Raw genomic sequence first — 8,852 nt, 5'->3', positions numbered from 1 at the left:
TCTTAGTTGTGGCTTGTGGGATCTTCATTAGGTCATGTAGGATCCTTTATTGCGGTGCACGGACTTTCTAGCTGTGGCACGCAGGCTCCAGAGTGCCCGGGCTTCGGTAGTTGCAACATTCAGACTTAGTTACTCTGCAGAATGTGGGATCTTAGTTCCCCAACCAAGGATAGCACCTGTGCCCCCTGCATTGCAAGCTGGACCCCGAACCACTGGACCACCAGGGAAGTCCCTGCTATCATTCTTATTTTTATGTTCCCAATATCTAGGACAGAGTTGGCACTCAACAAATATGCACTGAAAAAAGAGGAGGAAAAAGAATAACAATCAGCAGTTATTCAAGCTTTCCTGATCAAAGTCTACTCCATCTAAATCTATTCCCACCTCAGGGTATAAATACCTTATGGTCATTTTGTTCTGTCACTTACCTATTTCTGAAATCCCACCTCCTCTAGAAATCCTTTTACAATTAAGAAGCAATAGCTTTGCTTGTCCCAATCCACCTAGGCCTAAAACTCTCACAACTGCCCACCTCCGCTTTTCATCACAATTACATGCATTTATTCTGATTTCTTGGAGAAGGCAATATCACCCCACTCCAGTACTCTTGCCTGGAAAATCCCATGGATGGAGGAGCCTGGTAGGCTGCAGTCCATGGGGTTGCTAAGAGTCAGACATGACTGAGCGACTTCACTTTCACTTTTCACTTTCATGCATTGGAGAAGGAAATGGCAACTCACTCCAGTGTTCTTGCCTGGAGAATCCCAGGGATGGCGGAGCCTGGTGGGCTGCCGTCTATGGAGTCACAGAGAGTCAGACACGACTGAAGCAACTTAGCGGCAGCAGCAGCATCCTGATTTCTTAGCCACAAACTGCACTGATCCCCAGATGTACCACTGGCATAAATATCTCTGGACTACACATTTTACCACATTAACCCACTTCTATCCCCCATCTCCATGTGTGCTTTCTGCATTTTTGGTGTCACTTAGCCCTTGTTGCCTTTGATGGTCAGGGCAAGGGCTATGTGTAAACTAACGAGGACAGATAGAGTTTTGAGTAGAGAAATGCTTCCAGATTGTTTTTTGATGAAGATGAAGGAGAGGAGGTGGAAGCAGAGCTGAGGAAGGGCTAGGATTTGTGTCTCTACTTGCTGTTCATGCCAGCAGGGGCAGAAAGCATGCCGCTTCTTTCTTATTCATTGGCTACATTCCTCTCAGAGGCCAGAGGGGCAAGCCTGGACAATGCAAATGAGCTGTGGATGGGACTTAGCCAAGGGTCCTCCAAAAGAAAAGCAGCGGGGCTGATGAGGAGTGAACAGAAAAGGAAGGTGCCTTACATATTTCTCAGCAACTTCTTTTCCCCAAGTGACAAACTACTCTTTCTTCCCAGAGACACAATACCAAAGTGCATAAGCTCCCTCTGAATAGCTGAGAGCACTTTGCAGATGGGGTGGTTCCTGAGTCTCTAGCCTTTGGTATGATACTCCAGGGAATTTGTTGTGCACCCACTACCTACAAAGCCCTATACAAGCAGTATTAAACCTAGGCGAACTGAAGCTTTCAATCACAGGTTTTAGCTGTGGCATAAGAGAGAGAAGGGGTAAGTAGTGATGAGCATGTAAACAACTGAGCAACTGAGCCTACAAATGCCCAAAGGGGACACATTTAGCCAGTCCCTTTCCCACTTTATAGTATAGATCTACTGTTAATGCTTACTTCACTTGACTCTAACCAGCAAAGCATGCTGTGAGGACCCTTACCCAGGGGCAAGTCCGTCTGTGTGAATGGACTGGGTGCAGAACAGCTTTTAAGTTCGGTTTCAGCCCCCTACTTGTTTTTCTCACCCCCTCCCCATCGCCCCCTCCCCTCCCCTCCCCACACCATTAACGACTCAAGGTCTGTTTCCTCTTTGGGGCTGCAGTCCCAAGCACAGTTGTCACTTGTGGCCTGATGTAGATGCCCAAGAGACTGACAGAAATGTTTGAAAACTTCCAACCCTAATCGTGCCTCCCCTGACTCCTCCCTCTGTGAGGCCAGCCAGGGGAGCGGGGCTGCTTGACCTTTGCTAGGAACTCAGAGCCGCCTGGGGTTTGGCATTGAGCTGGAAACAGAGGCAGAAAGCCACCCCATCACAAGAAAGGGAAAGCTGAAAGAACAGTGACGGGTTAAGCTCCTTATAAGGAAAAAAACCTTCACGTTCCTGCACGGAAATTCCGCTTTTTGCTTCTATATGGTTCAAGTACACTGTAAAGACTAGACCCGATAGGATTCACAAAAACCATTCCCCCAAGGGTGGAGGACAACTAGGAGCGAAGACAGAAAGGACGGGCGGGGCGAGAATTAGGAAGGACACTGAGTGAAGAATTTGAGGGATGAGTCATCAAAAAGAAGCAGGGAAAGAGAGCGGAACTAGTAATCCGAGCTGGGAAGGAGACGAGCATTCATTAGGCATCGACGGTGTCAATCACATCTGCTCCACAAATGACCTGAGAGCCTTCCAGGCTTCTCAGGCCGGAAAAAGGGTCTCGGTGGGCGGTCTAAAGGCTTTGAAATCGGAAAAGACAGAGCGCGAGCAGCCGTCCGAGGAGCTGATGCAGCGAAGGTTGGTTTGTTGGAAAGATGGCGTTTGCCATCAAGGTCACATGGCCACTTTAGGGGACTAAACGAGATACTAGTGAGAATGATAGGAACAGCCACCTAGGATTCAGATTTACAGAAGAAGATTCGAATCCAGATTTTTTTTTTGGTCAGTTAAATTCATAAGCACACTTATGTTCATGGAAACATAGGTCCTAAAAACCATCAAAACGACACTTATGTTCATGGAAACATAGGTCCTAAAAGCCATCAAAACGACATTTGAAGGGGGTGGAGTTTCCCTGGGGCGCTTTTCTCTCAGGGAGCTGGAAAGAGTGAGGGATCCCAGGAGTCAAGAGGACTGCAGAACCAGAGGGCAGCTGGGTGCCAGGCCAAAAGGCAACGTGGGAGGCAGATTCAACCGGGGACTGCCAATCTCACCAGATCTATGTCAGGCTGAAGTCTAGGCAGCTTGCTCTAACTTCAGACCTCACTTGATTTTGCAAGGTTGTCCCAACAAAAGGACTTGGTTGGGTGCCCTGTACATTGTACCAGATAAGTTCACCAATAGTTAGCCTTTAGTTGGTCCAGGATAGGACGAGAAATGTTAGTTAACCCCTAAACTATTTGTATGTTCTTTTGTTAGATTTATTATCTGTTAGTTTCCTAGCAGATGTTATTTTCTTTTTAATGGCAGTCCGGTTGTAACTAAACTACAGGATAAAAAGGGATTTGTTAACTTCTTGGCCCGTCAAGTTAGGGGTCATCCACTATGCTGCTCTGAATTGTAGGGACCAGGGAAGAGCTCGAACGTATATATTTTGTGATCTGAGAATGGAAGCATTCTGATCTAGCTGATTCTTTCCCCTTGCACTTTAACCATTTTCACGCTCCCACCCACAATCCATACTCCAAACTGGGAGCTGCCCAAGATTCCCGACACTCAGAAGAGCCTGCAAAGGCTGTGCCTAAGAAGATGGGCACAACAGAAAAGGAGACTTCAAGGGTACCTGAGAATGCAGGCGGTGGCAGAGGGGTTCACATCTTGACTAGCTCAGTCTTATCCTTACTCAGCTCTGGCCATCCCAATTCAAGTGACCCCCTTAAACCCCCTCTAGTATTACCCCATTGTGAGGCATCATCAGACTAGTTTGGTTTTAGTTTTATTGATTGCTTTGAATCTATTCAGGAATGGGGTTTGAGGGCAAAGGGGGCCACTTGCTGTTCTACTCTCGTTTTCCCTCCCCTAACCATTTAGAAGGGCTGTAGGAAGTCTAAGGAGCTTCTCAGGTGGCTCAGTGGTAAAGAATCCGCCTGCCAAAGAAGGAGATGCCGTTCGATCCCTGGGTCAGGAAGATCCTCTGGAGAAGGAAATAGCAACCCACTCCTGTATTCTTGCCTGGAAAATTCCACAGACAGAAGAACCTGGTGGGCTACAGTCCATGGGGTCACAAAGAGTCTGACACGACTAAACACACAGGCACACGAAGCAAAGTGTAACCTCACAGAGCTGATTTCTTATGGAAGAGTTTGAGCTCAGTCATTCTAGACCAGTATAACTCACGCAGGAGGAAACCCTTAGGCCCGAGCTCAAGGGGGAACCAGACTTTTTCACTGTTCCTCCCTTGGCCACCCTAGAGGCTCACAGCAGTGTCTCTTGGTCAGATCTGAAAGAGAGCTCTTGTAGCGTCTGTTACAGATATTTAAGCTATTGTAAGAAAGCGTGAGCGGGAGGGGGGTGGAAGGAGGAGGACACAGCAAACATAAACCTGTAGTCCTTGGGAAATGCACACATCTCCAGGGTTACTCTGATGAAAATAGAAGCTTTAATGACAGAAAAAATGATGGCCAAGAGGCTTGACTGGAGCAGCACTTTCTCTTCCTCCATCTTTTTTTATGTTAACGCAGACCCCAGAGCGACTCTACCCTACTGGAAGGAAGCTAGCCTCCTCCTATAGATGCTAGGCGGCGCTCCGGCGCTCTCAATTTAGGAAGGAGGCTGCTATATTCCATCTCGGACACCAGGTGGCACCAAATCATAAGCATAACTCCAAAGAAAACGCAGGAAATGGACCTTGAGAGTCCTTGAACTATTTTTCTCTCCCTCCCTATTTCCCACATGGAATTGAAAAATAAGTAACCTTTCAGATATGGTGGATAACTCTAATTCAGTAAAAACACTTAAATCTTTAATCTTCCAGCGGAAGGTTCCTAGGATTTAAATGGCGCCTTAGCCCCCATCCTTCCAGGAGACCTAGTCCTCAGCTGTAGATAAGGAAAATGGTGACTTTCCTGGAACCATTTCAGATGCCTCCAGCCTCCAGAAGAGTTGTTTTTCTCCAAGGTGGTAAGCTGAGAAGTAGCAGACATCAGACCTCAGAGGCTCTGCTCAAATCCTGGGCCCCCTTCTGAAGAGCCAAGTGCTCTGTCATGGATGTGCTAGGAATGACTATGTCTAAACAAATTGCAATGTGGCCAACCAGCCTCATGGCCTCTTGCAGCCAAACAGGACCGCTTCCAGCCCCCACAAGTACGCTGCATAAATCCCCATTCCCAGGTTTCTCCACCTGGAATGCTGATCTCTTTCAGCCATTTCTGTCATTGCCAAGCTACACGTTGAGGTGCAGATGGAAATCCATGAAGCCTTCCTTCATTTCCCCCAGTCTGAAGGGACCTCTGCTTTTCTAAATTACCATAGTGACTTGTGCCATTTGCCCTATTTGTTGTTGTTCAGTTGCTAAGTTGTGTCTGACTCTTTGTGACCCCATACTGCAGCACCCCAGGCTTTTCTCTCCTTCACTATCTTCCAGAGTTTGCTCAAACTCATGTCCATTGTGTCAATGATGCCATCCAACTATCTCATTCTCTGTTGCCCCCTTCTCCTCCTGCCCTCAGTCTTTCCCAGCATCAGGGTCTTTTCCAATGAGCTGGCTCTTCACAACAAGTGGCCAAAGTATTGTAGCTTCAGCTTCAGCATCAGTCCTTCTAATGAATATTCAGAGTTGACTTCCTCATGTGCTCTCTGCTGCGACTTCATGTCTCCCCTACGAAATTGTGACCTCCTCAAGGGCAAGGACCATAGCCTATGTATCTTTTTATACCCTGTATTGATGAACACAGTAGGCACTCAATATATAATGATGATGATATCTTACATTTGTATAGTGCTTGTGCTGTGCTAAGTCGCTTCAGTTGTGTCCGACTCTTTGTGACCCTGTGAGTATAGCCTACCAGCTTTCTCTGTCAATGGGATTCTCCAGGCAAGAATACTGGAGTGGGTTGCCATGCTCTCCTCCAGGGGATCTTTTCAACCCGGGGATCAAACCCACGTCTCTTATGTCTCTTGCACTCACAGGTGGGTTCTTTACCACTAGTGCCACCTGGGAAGCCCTTGTATGGTGCTTATAGTTTACAAAATACATTCACATCCATTTTCCCATTTAATCCTAACTACAACCCTGTGAGGTAGACATGAGCATCCCTATTTTACAGGTAAGCAGACAGAGAAATTAATGAACTTGCTCAAGGTTGTACAGCTGGGAAGAAGCAGAGATGGATCTGAATGCAGGTTTTCTGACCCTAAATTCAGTTCTTCCAATTTCTCTACCTGAGCTGGTGGCTGGGAATTCTTTCGTGGAGACTGAGGTCATGGAATTCATCATGGGACTGAGGGAAAGGGAGGAGGGGAAGATCTAAAGGTTAAACTCCTTTCATCTCTGCTCCCTTTGTACCCCTTCCCCTCCCTTGCTTCCTTGTTTCCAAAGAGGATTTCAGAATGCAATCTTACTTTAAGAATGTCCTGGTTTGAGATGTCCTTGTGGATAAGAAGAAAATATGTGAGGTGAAGATAGGACAGTAAAGGTGTATTCACAGCTGGTGACTAATGGATCTTTGGGGGCTTGAAGGGAGGTCCCTGGCCTGTCCAATAATTTAACTAACGACTTGGATCAGGACATTGACTGCATGTTTATCAAATTTGTAAATGATGCTGGTTTCAGGAAGATCCCAAGAGGCCATAATGAACCAGGGAAATGAAGTGTAAAGTTTCGTAGTCAAGTTCATCAAAACCAAATGCTTAAGTGTAAGGTAGGAGAGACATGGCTCTGTGAAAAGGTTTCATGTGTTTGAGGTGCCTGTAAGCTCATTATTTTTAACACTAGCTGCCTGAAATGCTAATGAATTCAGGGCTAGGATGTGGAAGATTACATTTGTGCCTTTTTCTCTGCTTATTAGACCACAGTGGAGGACTGTCTTTACCCTTGGACACCACACAAGAACAGGAGCATTAGCAACCTGGAGCATGCACGAAGCACAGAGACCAGGAGTATGAGAGGACTCCAGAATCATTGTATGTGAACTTTAAGAAGGGATCAAAAAGGGGGTGGTGGTGGTTTGGGATCAAGTTTTCATATGTCAGAACCATCATCACATAGAAGATGGATTCATCTTGTTTTGCTCTGTAAGAGGGACAAAGGGCATGTGCTCTGGGAAAACATATTTTGACTCAACCTAAGGAAGAACTTTATGATGGTTCAAGATGACCAAATATTATGCAATGGTCAGCTTTGAAAGGACAAGATAGTCCCATCACTGGAGGTATTTAAACAGAGACAAGATAACTATTTGGCAAAGGCCGCAGAAGGAATCAAGCAGCAGATCATAGGGGTGAGGAATTAGGCAACCATTAAGTTGGCTTCTGACACTGTAATTTGGGGATTCAAGTCAGGGGTAGGGGTTGGGGCCAGAGGTGAACATAGTTATATCTCAAAGTAGGTACCTCTCAACTAGTTATTATCTCTGCCTCCAGGTTGCCCTGCACAGAGGCTTCAGAAATATTTTTCTGAATACTTTATCATGAGACTTTCCAGCTCACCATAGAATCTCAGTAACGCTAGAGGTCACTGGGCTCAGTCCTTTATCAGATGCTTTCTTTGCCTTTGAATCACCCACAAGGAGTGATTATCCCGTCACTGCTTAAATATCTCTGGTGATGGCGAGCTGCCTACCATTTGAGTTAGTCCATTCTAATTTCAGAGAGTATTATTAATCATTAGAAGGTTCTTCTTAAACATAGCAAAATGTTTATATCAGGATGTTGAGATTAGTAAGTTTTTTATTCTCTGTTTTTGAAGTTGTTGGTAATAATTTTAAAAGGACTTCAAAAGGCTGGAATCATGAGCCAAAACTTTTATTATCATTTTTTCATTATAAAAAAGAAAAAAAAACCTCTTCCTTCTATTCAGCCCAAATCTACTTTCCTGTAACTTCCACCCCATTAGATCTCAGAGCCCTTGGAGTCACACACAGAATAAATGTCCAGCTTCTTCTTCACTATGAGCCCAGTAATGATTTGCTGATAGTAGAGAAATTTCTCTGGGGATTTGCTAGTTCCCTCACTATTCTCACCACTCTTTCCCTGGCTGTACTTTTGTTGACATGTCCCTTGAAGTATGATGCCTGCATTGAACAGAGGGCCTCAAGTGTGGTCTGACCAGTACAGAGTAGCACAAGACGATCACTTCCTTTATTCTTGACGTTATGCTCTTATTAGTATAGCTTAAGGTCATGATACTTTTGGTAACAACCAAATCACACTTTTGATTCATGGATCATGATGAGCTTCCATTTACTCTAAAACCCTCTAAGTCACATCTCACACTTCTTAACAGTTACACTGTTACATTTTGAAAATTAAAAAGGTGACATCATCTTTGTCTTTGTAAACTCTGATTTTGCTATAGCGAGTCCATCATACCAGCCTCTTGACATCTATACAAGTTCTTATTCTGTCATCTCACATTTTGGCACTTCCTCCCAGCTATGTGTAATTTTCAAAGTTGATCTAGTGACATGAAAGCCGGAAATCGCCTAGAATTCCTACATTTCTTCATATTGTCCTAAGAGTATGGTGAGAGAATGTTTCTTTGAGCTCCAGATACACTGCAGCGGTAACATTCTAATCTACCCATCGAGTCAGCCTATCAAAGGAAATGAGCTTGAGTGGGAAATGGTTTTTCCAGAATCCATGCAGGGGCTAAGTGTTCTCTTCCTTTTTAGGTGCTCACCAACCCTCATTTGTTCTAGAATCTTGCCCTCAATCAATATTTAACTCATTGATCTCAGTGATGCAGCAGTGTGCATCCCTTTCACCCTCCATGGGGTTTTCAAAGCCATCACCAGTTGTCCTGCAACTGAAGCTGCAGGTCGTCACAATGCCCTGGGCTGTTATTGACTCAGACTAGGAGATGGAGTTGCTCAGAGCAGCTAAAGGCT

General features: G+C 45.3%; 1 long non-coding RNA gene across 1 annotated transcript; it reads left to right on the top strand.

The window, feature by feature from the left end:
• The first annotated feature begins 2,546 nt into the window (after positions 1 to 2,546).
• On the top strand, positions 2,547 to 7,910 carry LOC139033161 (uncharacterized). The gene is made up of 2 exons (XR_011485780.1): positions 2,547 to 2,604; positions 6,813 to 7,910. It is a non-coding gene; the product is annotated as an uncharacterized lncRNA (long non-coding RNA).
• The last annotated feature ends 942 nt before the right edge of the window (positions 7,911 to 8,852 follow it).

The sequence above is a fragment of the Odocoileus virginianus genome, chromosome X (genome assembly GCF_023699985.2).
Source record: "Odocoileus virginianus isolate 20LAN1187 ecotype Illinois chromosome X, Ovbor_1.2, whole genome shotgun sequence".
Classification (NCBI taxonomy): domain Eukaryota; kingdom Metazoa; phylum Chordata; class Mammalia; order Artiodactyla; family Cervidae; genus Odocoileus; species Odocoileus virginianus.
Note: the sequence above shows the minus strand (reverse complement) of the source record. Positions and strands in the feature narration are given on the sequence as shown.